Source organism: Heteronotia binoei, chromosome 6, assembly GCF_032191835.1.
Source record: "Heteronotia binoei isolate CCM8104 ecotype False Entrance Well chromosome 6, APGP_CSIRO_Hbin_v1, whole genome shotgun sequence".
Lineage (NCBI taxonomy): Eukaryota > Metazoa > Chordata > Lepidosauria > Squamata > Gekkonidae > Heteronotia > Heteronotia binoei.
Window position 1 is genome coordinate 4622714 of NC_083228.1, and position 12495 is coordinate 4635208.

Here is a 12495-nt window from a genome sequence, read left to right on the forward strand (position 1 = left end):
CTGCTGGGAGGGAGGGCCGACGCCAGCCACCAACCGGGAACCCGCTCCCCAGTGACGAGCGGTCGAGCCGCCAATCGCGTCGGCCCGTGGCGACGAAGGCGGGCCTCGAGCGCGAGAGTCCCGAAAAGGATGGCGACGCAAGGGCCAATGGCCGTGAGAGCTCACGGGCTCGGCCGCGACGCCGACCAATAGGAAAGGGCCTCCGGGAGGCCGTCCACGAAAGGCGAGGCAAGGGCGGTTGAGCGGCAACACTGCGGAGCATTCTGGGAGACGCGGGCGAGTCAACGGCGGGCGGGCGCGCGCGCACCCGAAAGGGAGGACCCCCCCCCGCCCCCTGGTCCTGGTTGGTTAAAAGCAGCCTTGGCAAGAACATAAGGGAAGCCACGCTGGGTCAGGCCAGTGGCCCCTCCAGTCCAACACTCTGTCGCGCAGCGGCCAAAAAACCCTGGTGTCATCAGGACATGACAGCATAAGAGAAACCACGCTGGATCAGGCCAATGGCCAATCCACTTCAACACTGTCGCGCAGTGGCCAAAAAACCCAGGTGCCATCAGGAGGTCCACCATCGGGGCCAGGGCACTAGAAGCCCGCCCAGTATTTCCCGCCCCAAGCACCAAGGATCCAGAGCATCACTGCCGCAGAAATAAGAGAAGCCATATTGGGTCAGGCCAATGGCCCCTCCAGTCCAACACTCTGTGTCACACAGTGGCCAAAAAAACAGGCAGAATCAGGAGGTCCACCATCGGGGCCAGGGCACTAGAAGCCCTCCCAGTATTTCCCGCCCCAAGCACCAAGGATCCAGAGCATTACTGCCGCAGACATAAGAGAAGCCATATTGGGTCAGGCCAATGGCCCATCCAGTCCAACACTCTGTGTTACATAGTGGCCAAAAAAACAGGCAGGATCAGGAGGTCCATCAGTGGGGCCAGGACACTAGAAGCCCTCCCACTGTTGTCCCCAAGCACCAGGAATACACAGCATCATTTACCCCAGCCATAAGACCATGAGAAGCTACTTTGGATCAGGCCAGTGGCCCCTCCAGTCCAACACTCTTTGTCACAACAGGCACCATCAGGAGGTCCATCAGTGGGGCCAGGACACTAGAAGCCCTTCCACTGTGCCCCCCTCCCCCCAAAAAAGCACCAGGAATACACAGCATCACTTACCCCAGCCATAAGACCATGAGAAGCCACATTGGATCAGGCCAGTGGCCCCTCCAGTCCAAAACTCTGTGTCACACAGTGGCCAAAAAACCACGCAGCATCAGGAGGTCCATCAGTGTGGCCAGGACACTAAAAGCCCTTCCACTGTGCCCCCCCCAAGCACCAGGAATATACAGCATAACTTACCTCAGACATAAGACCATGAGAAATCACGTTGGATCAGGCCAGTGGCCCCTCCAGTCCAACGCTCTGTGTCACACAGTGGCCAAAAAACCAGGCAGCATCAGGAGGTCCATCAGTGGGGCCAGGACACTAGAAGCCCTCCCACTATTGCCCCCCATCCCAAGCACCAGGAATACACAGCATCACTTCCCCCAGCCATAAGACCATGAAAAACCATGTTGGTTCAGGACGGTGGCCCCTCCGGTCCAACACTCTGTGTCACACAGTGGCCAAAAAAACCAAGTGCCATCAGGTGGTCCATCAGTGGGGCCAGGATACCAGAAGCCCTCCCACTGTGCCCCCCTAAGCACCAAGGATCTAGAGCATCACTGCCCCGGACCTAAGAACATAAGGGAAGCCATGTTGGGTCAAGCCAGTGGCCAACACTCTGTCACTCAGTGGCCAAAAACCCAGGCAGCATCAGGAGGTCCATCAGTGGGGCCAGGATACCAGAAGCCCTCCCACTGTGCCCCCCTAAGCACCAAGGATCTAGAGCATCACTGCCCCGGACCTAAGAACATAAGGGAAGCCATGTTGGGTCAAGCCAGTGGCCAACACTCTGTCACTCAGTGGCCAAAAAACCAGGCAGCATCAGGAGGTCCATCAGTGTGGCCAGGACACTAGAAGTCCTCCCACTGTTGCCCCCCATCCCAAGCACCAGGAATACACAGCATCACTTACCCCAGCCATAAGACCATGAAAAGCCATGTTGGTTCAGGCCGGTGGCCCCTCCAGTCCAACACTCTGTGTCACACAGTGGCCAAAAAAACCAAGTGCCATCAGGTGGTCCATCAGTGGGGCCAGGATACCAGAAGCCCTCCCACTGTGCCCCCCTAAGCACCAAGGATCCAGAGGATCACTGCCCCAGACCTAAGGACATAAGGGAAGCCATGCTGGGTCAAGCCAGCGGCCAACACTCTGTCACTCAGTGGCCAAAAAACCAAGCAGCATCAGGAGGTCCATCAGTGTAGCCAGGACACTAGAAGCCCTCCCACTGCACCCGCCAACAGGCACCAAGAATACAGAGCATCACTTGTCCCAGACATAAGAGAAGCCATGTTGGATCGGGCCAGTGGCCCATTCAGGCCAACACTCTGTGACACATAGTAGCCAAAAACACACAGGTACCATCAGGTGGTCCATCAGTGGGGCTAAGACACTAGAAGCCCTCCCACTGTTGCCCCCCCAGCACCAAGAATACAGAGCATCACTGCCCCAGACAGAGAGGTCCATCAATAAGCTGTGGCTAATAGCCACTGATGGACCTCTACGGTCTCCAGTGGTTTAAGTAGTCCGGGGGGTTTCCCCCCCTTCTTTTGGCCATTATACAAATGGGGCAGGTGGACACTTTCTCCAAACAGGCTCATTTCATCCCCTGAGCCCAACTCCCTACCGCCAAAAAACTGGCTTACTTGTTCTTCAACCACATGGCCAAACTACACAAAATCCCAGACAAGGTGATTAGTGACCGCGGGCCCCAGTTCATTGCCAACTTCTGGTGGGAGTTTTGCAAACTAATGGGCATGGAGCAGGGGTTGAGTTTCGCCTACCACCCGCAGACGGACGGACAGACGGAAAGCGTGAATGGGTTATTAGAGCAGTATTTAAGGTGTTACATCAACCATCAACAATCCAATTGGGTGGATCTCCTCCCTTTCGCCTAATACTGCTATAATAATAGCCTTCACAGCTCCACTAAAGCCTCACCATTTCAAACGGTGAGTGGATATGCGGGAAAACCCCTCCCTTTGCTCCCAGGAGGGGGCGCAAAGAAGGAGCCAAGCCCATTCGATCAGTGGTGGGGCGCACTGACTAAGAGTTGGAAGGAAATATAAGAGAATCTGGAAGCAGCTAAGGAGGCTTACAAAAAGCAATATGACAAAAGCCATGTCCCTGCTTGGGATTTCAAAGTAGGGGACTCAGTATTTGTGTCCACGGAAAACCTTCCACTGAACCAACCATCTAAAAAATTGGCATATAAGTACCTGGGCCCCTTCAGGATCAAAAGGGTGATAAATAAGGTTACAATAGAGCTGGAGTTACCAAAAATGTTTAGTAAAGTACACCCTGTCTTTCATTGCAGTCTTCTTCGGAAGGAGTCTGGGTGTTCCCCTTGGCATCCTCGGCCAGAAGCACCTCAACCTATCCATATGGGGAGCCAGAGTCACCATGAGATCCAGGAAATCCTGGACTCAAAGCTTAAAAATGGGAAGCTTTATTATCTAATTAAATGGAAGCATTTCCCTCCCAGTGAAAATGAGTGGGCAGCAGAAAAAGATGTGTCCGCCCCTGATATGATTAAGAAGTTTCTGACTAAGCACCCTCAGAGACCGAGAGGGTCAGCTTAAGGGGGGCAGTATGTCAAGATCGACTGATTATGACTAAAGACTGGGGGATCTTGGCCTAAGTATCAGGCCTGGTTAAAATCATAATGGATCCACTGCTGCTAATGTTCTACCCTCCGTTACTTCCCTTCCCCCCTTTTCTTATTTTGATTTGCAACTGTGTGAAAGAAATAGTCGGCGCCTTCTCAGGGCCTGAGGTGGGAGTAATCCTTGAATGATAATGCAAGGACAGGAGGCCAGCTATCGCCTGAGAAAGTATCTAGTAGTTATGTGTGAATGTTTCCTCCTGAACTCCGCCCCCCCCCGTAGGAATGTTTTTGAAGTGTATCTTAAAACCCATGTATCAATGTATTGGTTTCATTCTTAGCAAGCTAGAGGCTTGCGCCAGAGTACCGGTTATCAATAAATGTAGTCTTAGTATCAACTTTGACTCATTCTTGAATCCATCGACTTGATATTTATCCAATCCCCTCTTGAAGCTTGCTATGCTTGGCAGAAAACCAAGTTGGCAAGATGTGGACAAAAAAGCATCACTGGTTACAATATGACTCACTGTGGTTCCAGTGAGAAATGTTTTAACTGCTTTTTATACGTCTTCATAAGTAATTGTGTTTTTAATCATTTTATTTACATGTTATTTTATTTTATTTATTTGTTTGTTTGTTTGTTTTTGCGGATTTATAATCTGCCCTTTCTCAAGATGGGCTCAGGGCGGATTACAACACAATAAAACAGTTAAAATTAAACAGTTAAAACCATTAAATCAGAATGAAATAAGGTAATGTCAGTGGTATCAACATAATTCACACATTGAGGCACAGGATCAGTCAGTGCAAGGAGGCCAATTATGAGGATGCCCACCTCAGCCAAAAGCCTGGGGAACAGCTCCGTTTTACAGGCCCTCTGGAATGGTAGTAGATCTGGCAGGGCCTGAATCTTCTTGGTTAGCTGATTCCACCAGGGCCGAAAAAGCCCTGGCTCTGTTCAAGGCGAGCCGGACGTTCTTTGGGCCAGGGATAGTCAGAAGATGTTGGTTGGCTGATCATAGTGGCCTCTGGGGCTCGTATGGGGAGAGACAGTCCCGTAGGTATGTAGGTCCCAGGCCACGTAAGGCTTTGAAAATCAATACTAGACCCATGAAATGGATCTGGTACTCAGTTGGTAGCCAGTGCAGACTGCCCAGCAATTGCCGACTGCCTGCTCATAAAGGCAGTTCAGTCAGCAATCGTGCTGTTATTCTGCACCCGCTGGAGTTTCCAGATCAGTCCCAAGGGCAAGCCTGCGTAGAGTGAGTTACAGTAGTCCAACCTGGAAGTGACTGTTGGATCGCTGTGGCTAGGTCCCAGGGAGCCAGATAGGGCGCTAGTTGTTCGACCTGCCAGAGATGGTAAAAGGCAGACCGTGCAACTGCTGTGACCTGGGCCTCCATAGAAAGGGTGGCATCCAGCATCACACCCAAGCTCCTCACCTTCTGAGCTGGCACAAGAGGTGCGCCATCCAGCATGGGAAGTTGGATACCCAATCTTAGTCCCCCATGGCTCAGTTACAGGACCTCCGTCTTAGCTGGATTAAGCTTCAGTCGGCTCAACTGTAACCAGCCAGCCACTGCTTCCAACGCTCTAGTCAAATGGATTGGGGCAGAGTCAGAATGGCCATCCATCAGCATCCATCTGCATACTGGTGACAACCCAGCCCAAAACCTCTGGCAATCTGGGCAAGGGGGTGCATATAGATGTTAGGAATCATTGGCGAGAGAATAGCTCCCTGCAGAACACCACATTCTAGTGGTTAACGCCGGGAGGTCTGCTCGCCAATCGCCACCCTTTGTCCCTGACCACAGAGAAAGGAGGAAAACCATTGTAAGGCTGCCCCCTGAACTCCAATGTGGGCAAGGCGATGTGTCAGATGAGGAACTTCAAACAAAGACAGATCATAGTGTTGCAAAATTAATCCATTTATTTGAGAACAATCAGTCTAGTAAAGAGGCAAGTTGAGTTTGATAACTCCCAAGGCCATGCCTTGCCTTTTTGTACATTTCAAAGGAAGGAAACAATATAGCATTTTCACACTCTCAGAGACAGTCAGTGCTTCCCATACCTCCCTTATCTTGCTCCCAGGAAGCTACCCACTGGTTGCCTTGGGCCTGCTAACTTCAAAGGCCCAGATGGTTTCTAGGCCGGGTGTGAAATTCCTCTCCTTGCAGTTTGGAATTGCTTTGGGGAAGACTACAGGTTGCTGTTCTCACGGTTAGTAAAAAGCAGGGTCATAGCAGAGTACAATATGGCGTTAGTCATGTCAAGCAGTACATTACATATATCATAATACTACAACTAAGTTACACGTCTGACAGATGGGTCATTAGATTGTAGTTGACCTTGTCAAACACTACTGTAACGTCTAAGAGCAGCAGCAGTGCTGACCCGCCTTGATCCAGATGCCTTCTAAGGTCATCCTTAGGTGAGGGCGACCAAAGCAGTCTCCACCCTGTGACCCAGCTGGAAGCCGGACTGGAAGGGATCAAGGACAGATACATATGTTTTGGGGGGAATTGATTTTAATAGTTTTAAAATGGGATTTTATTGTGTATGCTGCACTTTTGGGTGCTTGTGACAGCAGAAAGCCAGGATATACATTTTATAAACAATAATAACTGCATTGCATGTATTTTTTTTTATTTTAGGAGCCATGCCAATCTTCTCTGTATCTGTTGTGTATGTTGACTAACGTTACGTATTACTAGTGTTCTTGCCTGACTCATTGGAGCCTTTAGGACTAAGCTTGGGGACTCAGGAACAATGCTCCAATCACGGCCCCCTGGCTGGTTTGAAGGTTCCAATGGTATCCTAGCGTGGGAACCTTGAACTGTATATAGTTGGCCCCATTAGCCCAGTTGAGCAGTCTTCTAGTTCAGCCGTTACTATGCTGTAGCTAACAAAGAGAGCTATGATCACTCCTTGCATTGAATCCACTATATTATAGTTTCGTTCTAATTTTAGTATATGTGCTACCAAATCAAGCACAACAGTGCATGTCTTGATGTCGATAATTTCTTTTTCAAATTACTTATGTCTTTCTTTTCAGTCTACAAGAAGATGGTGGCTAATTGAGGTGGGGTTTTTTAAAGAATAACTAAGCAGTATGAGCACGGTGAACTTTGAGCCATCCTTACTCTGTGATTACAAGCAGTTCCCTGTGCTGCAGGCAGCATTTGACTGCTTTTTCAAGGAGGAGCTGATGTTAGGGAGTAGGAGAGAAGCAAGGATGTAGAGTCTCGCCATAGAAATATTACATTCAAGATCTCCATAAGTATAGATGAGGCTCTGAGAGAAGCTATCACTCAAAGGAAGGTTGTGACCTTCCAAGAAGGTGATGTAGTTGCTGATCCACACAAAGATGGCCAACATTTTGACCATTGCCAGAAAGTGTATTCTTGGCCAGTTGGCTGAAGCTCCAGACTTGGGTCTCGTTCGCACTGGTCATCACTAGCAACACTTTTCCCATAAGGATTTGAACAGTGAAACCACATGAGGCTAACTGCATGCCTCCTTTCCACCCGATTATGGCATGACAGGAGTGGGATTCCCACTTGACACAACCGACCCTGTGATGATGCACTCAGCTCCTGCATTCAAATATCCAATGCAAGAAGACTGAGCATGGGGGTGTAATGTACTGAGAACTGAGACTGTTTGAAGGCAACATAGTTTATTCAGTAGCACATTACAAGAGAGAGAGCACGCGAGCCGGGTCCCGCTTATATACATTACCCGGAACAGCCCCCTCATTCGACCAGGCCAATACTGGTCGGTCAAACTTCCTGCCACAGGTCTTGATGGGCGGGGCGAATGGTGAGCTCCATCCGGGGATCCAGGGGGTCACCTTCAGTAGCGATTGCCGTGCGGCCAGGTACTTACGTTCAATACATAACGGGGGGTGGCACAACGGAGTGGCTCCCATGTCAAGTCTGCTTTAACTCTGGTCAAGCCTGCACTCAATCTTTGGTTCAGGAGAGAAGCATCCTGGGTAAAGCCATACTGTATGCCAATGCTGCTAGCTTAAACTCTCCTCACCCCCCTCCTTTCCTTTGTTATGTAGTTGTGCTTTGAAATGGGAATATGTGAAAGAGATTATAGAGACTTCTCAGGCCGGGCATCGGGGGAGGTTGGAGCCGAGAAGATGCTCAAGGCCAAAGCAGGTCTGAGAACGAAATTGTAACATCAATGTGTTAATGTGCCCTGCATAGTACCCCTCCCTCAAGAATCCCTTTGAAGTGTACCTTATATGATTGCATTCTACTGTATGATCTTTAGTCTTTCAATCTCCTTGTAGTCGAGAACCATGATATCAATAAACTAGCTACTTTGTTATCAACAAAGACTCGTTATTGAATCCACCGACTTGACATTTTGAAGCACTCCCCTTCGAAGCTCAACCTTTCCGGCAACTTTAAAACCTGATGGCAGAAAAGATTCCGGACAACGGGGAGCTTCCCAACGAAGAGGGGGAGACCGAGACGCCGTGGCACATCCTTGACTCCAGAAGAACCGCGGTGTCCCCTCCCCAGTTCCAGTTGGTGATTACGCCCCGGCAGTACCAACCGCGGACCTCAACCACTACCATGGACAAGGCCCCGATCCGCCGGGAAGCCATCATGACCCGCCACACCCGGAGGGTCCGAATGGTCAAAACAGAGGCCACCAACCTGGGCACCATCGAGCCGGGGGAAGTGGACAGCATCATCGTCGTCCAAGTGCCAGAGGACGAGAGTGAGGGTGCCGAGTGCATGGGAGCTGGCGGAGGGGATCCGAGGCCAAAAGACATGCACGATGAGGACTACCAGATGTTCCATTCGATGGTGCGCTGGGAGGTCAACAGGGCGATGCGGAGCCTGAAGGACAAGATGCAGAACCTAATGGCCCAACTGGGGAGAGCGCTGGGGGTGACCGGGTCCCGGAGACCACCACCAGTCCAACCGATGACCCGAGGCCACCGGAGGCAACCGGCACAGGCGACAGCCCCTGCAAGAGGCGCGGCTCCCACAATCCCTCCAGCCCCGCGCGATGCAGAGAGAGGGCGTGCGTTTCGGTGGAGGAGGCGCACCCCGTCCCGAGCGTCTACCATGACCTGATGGGGGTGTTTAGTGAGCAGGAAGCTAACCAACTGCCCCCCCGTCGGAGCACAGACTGTGCCATAGAACTGATCCCGGGAGAGAACTTGCCAAAAGCCAAACTCTACCAGATGGGGTGGGCAGAGAAAAAGGAGCTGCGCAAGTTTTTAGACCAGAATCTGGAACGGGGGTTCATTAGACCAGATACAGCCCCCCACGCCGCCCCGGTACTTTTCCGAAAGAAGAAGGACGGCTCACTTAGACTGCACGGATTTTCGCGGAATAAACGCGATTTCCATGTCCAATGCCTACCCCATCCCCCTCATCCGGGACCTGCTGAACACAGTTTGGGGGGGAAGATTTTCACTAAGTTGGACTTGAGAGACGCGTTGTCATGGGTGCTGGGGACCCTGCAGAAGAAGCTGAGCCTGCAGAAGAAACTGTGCCCCTGCCACCTGCACCAGTGCCCCTGCCTCCTGCGGGGGAAGATCCAAGCCCCCCTGCCTCGCCCTTTCAGGTGGCTCGTGTGCGTGACCGCCTTCATCAGGACCTCAGGGATCGGAGGAGGGCGGCACGCTCACGAGCAAGACGTTCCCTGAGCCCTGAGTTTTGAAAGGATTCTGGCCCTTCTAGGAGTGAGGATGCTTGAGTCTCAGCAGGATCCTGGCTGCCTCTCTGAGCCAGCAATTAGCCCAAATGGGCAACAGCCAGCAGAGGGCTATATAGCTGTGGGCTTTGGGAGGAGGCTTTGTGGAAGCAACTAGTCACTTACCTGACGTTCTAGCATCCACTTCGGCTTTTGACTTTGGCTTCTGGACTCCCTGACTTTGGCTTTGACTTCTGGACCCCCTGACTTTGGCTTCTGAACCTCTGACCTGCGATACCTGGACTGTGATTCGGTTTTGGCGCCTTGGACCCTCTTTGCTCACCAGCTACAGACATTGGACTGCCCCTGGACTTTGCCTGACCCGGCCTCAGCCCGTGACACGCGTACTTCCGAGTGCGCATCAAGGAGGGGGATGAGTGGAAAACGGCGTTCAACACCCCGATGGGACAATTTGAATACTTGGTCATGCCTTTTGGGTTACAAGGGGCGCCGGGAGTGTTCATGAACTTTATAAATGATGTGCTTAGAAAGTTTTGTACAAGGGGGTGGTGGCGTACCTGGATGACATCATTATTTATTCTCAGGATGAGCAGTCCCATGTTAAGTTGGTGAGGGAGGTGCTCAGCACTCTGCTGGAACACCAACTGTATGCTAAGCTGTCCAAATGCGAGTTTCACTGGACCAAATTAGATTACCTGGGGTTCCGGGTGTCGGGGCAGGGGTTGGCAATGGACCCAGCCAAGGTACAAGCGGTGCTAGAGTGGGCCCCCTTGAGGACACGTAGACAGCTCCAATCGTTCCTCGGGTTCGCAAATTTCTACAGGGTGTTCATAGAGGGGTTCGCTCAAATCGCCCTGCCCCTGACCGAGCTCCTAAAGACCAAAGGGAAGGGGCCGGAAGCCAAACGGCAGGGCGCCCGGTTACACTGGACGCCTAAGTGCCATGAAGCCTTTGACCACCTGAAGCGCTTGTTCACTAGTGAACCGGTCTTGAGCCACCCCGATGAACAACGGGCCTTCGTGGTGCAATGCGACGCCTCCGACGTGGCCGTAGGAGCCATTCTCATGCAGAAGGATAGGGAGGGGAAACTGTGGCCCTGCGCCTACATCTCCCGGAAGTTCTCAGGGGAACAAAGAAACTGGTCAGTGTGGGATAAAGAAGCTTTTGCGGTCATGTTTGCCCTGAAAACCTGGAGGTCTTGGCTCGAGGGAGCTAAGGTGCCGTTTGAAATTTGGACGGACCACAAAAACCTCGAAGCCCTGACGGGAAAAAGAAAACTGAGCGAAAAACAAATTCGGTGGGCAGGCTTCTTTTCCAAATTCGATTTTACCCTGAGGCACATCCCAGGGACCAGGAATTTTCTGGCCGATGCTCTTTCTCGGCTCCCGCAACACGAGAGACAGAGGAAAGAGGTGGTAGACTCTTTAATTCCGCCCTCCCAAGTGGCGGCCATGGTCACCACCCGATCGCAGAAGAGGAGGGAGCTGGAAGGGATTAGCCGCGAATGGATCGCCATGGAAATGGAGAGGGAAGGGGGAATCCGGCCAGAGGGAGTGCTGAAGGGGAAAGACGGACTCTGGTACAAGGGGGAACAGCTTTACATCCCCGAGGGGCTGCGAAGGGAGATCCTGCAACTCTGCCACTCCTCCAAGCTAGCCGGGCACTTTGGTTACGTAAAAACCCTACACCTTTTCAACTGGCAATTCTGGTGGCCATCCCTAAGAAGAACGTGTCGGAGTTTGTGACTAGCTGCCCAGTGTGTGTCATGGCCAAGCGAAGGGAGGGGGAAGCCTCCAGGACTCCTACACCTGATAGAAATGGCCAAACGGCCATGGTCGGTAGTGTCCATGGACTTCATAGTGAAACTACCCCCCTCCCAAGGGAAAACAGTAATACTAGTGATGGTCGACACGTTCTCAAAGCAAGCCCACTTCATCCCGTGTGCCCAACTACCTACGGCCAAGAAATTAGCGGCCCTGTTCTTTGATCACGTGGTAAAACTACACTCGTTCCCTGACAAGGTCATTAGCGACCGCGGGCTGCAGTTCGTTGCCACCTTCTGGCGGGAGTTCTGCAAGCTGGAGGGGCTGGAACAGGGTTTGAGCTCAGCCTACCACTCCCAGACAGACGGACAGACGGAGAGGGTGAACGGGGTGCTAGAGCAATACTTAAGATGTTTCATTAATTAGTGCCAGTCATACTGGGCTGACATCCTCCCCTTTGCTGAATATGGCTACAACAATAGTGTACATAGCTCCACCAAGGCCTCCCCCTTCTCTACTGTGTTCGGGTATGAAGGGAAGCCCATCCCCTTACTGCCGGGAGGGGAAGGCCAGGGGCCCCCCTCAGCGTTTGAGCAATGGTGGCAGGGGCCGAGCCGGAGCTGGCCAACCATCCAAGAGAACCTGGAAGCTGCAAAGGAGACTTATAAAAAATACTATGACAAGTCCCATGCCCCCGCTTGGGATTTCAAAGTCGGGGACTCTGTGTTTCTGTCAACCAAGAACTTACCTCTCTCACAACCTTCCAGGAAGTTAGCCTATAAATTCCTGGGGCCCTTCAGAATCAAAAGGGTTATTAATCCAGTGAGTGTAGAGTTGGACCTGCCACCTGCCCTTGGTAAAATACACCCTGTATTTCATTGCAGCCTGCTCCGTCAAGACCCCGGTTCTTCGAGTTGGCATCCTCAGTCACCAGGATCCCTCCCAACTCAGAGAGAGAAACAAAGCCTTTCAATCCAAGAAGTCCAAGACTCTAAGACCAACCAGCCTCTCCCACTGCCTCGGGCTGTGGAGGGGGCTTAGGGGGGGCAGTATGTCAAGTCTGCTTTAACTCTGGTCAAGCCTGCACTCAATCTTTGGTTCAGGAGAGAAGCATCCTGGGTAAAGCCATACTGTATGCCAATGCTGCTAGCTTGAACTCTCCTCACCCCCCTCCTTTCCTTTGTTATGTAGTTGTGCTTTCAAATGGGAATATGTGAAAGAGATTATAGAGCCTTCTCAGGCCGGGCATCGGGGGAGGTTGGAGCCGAGGAGACGCTCAAGGCCAAGG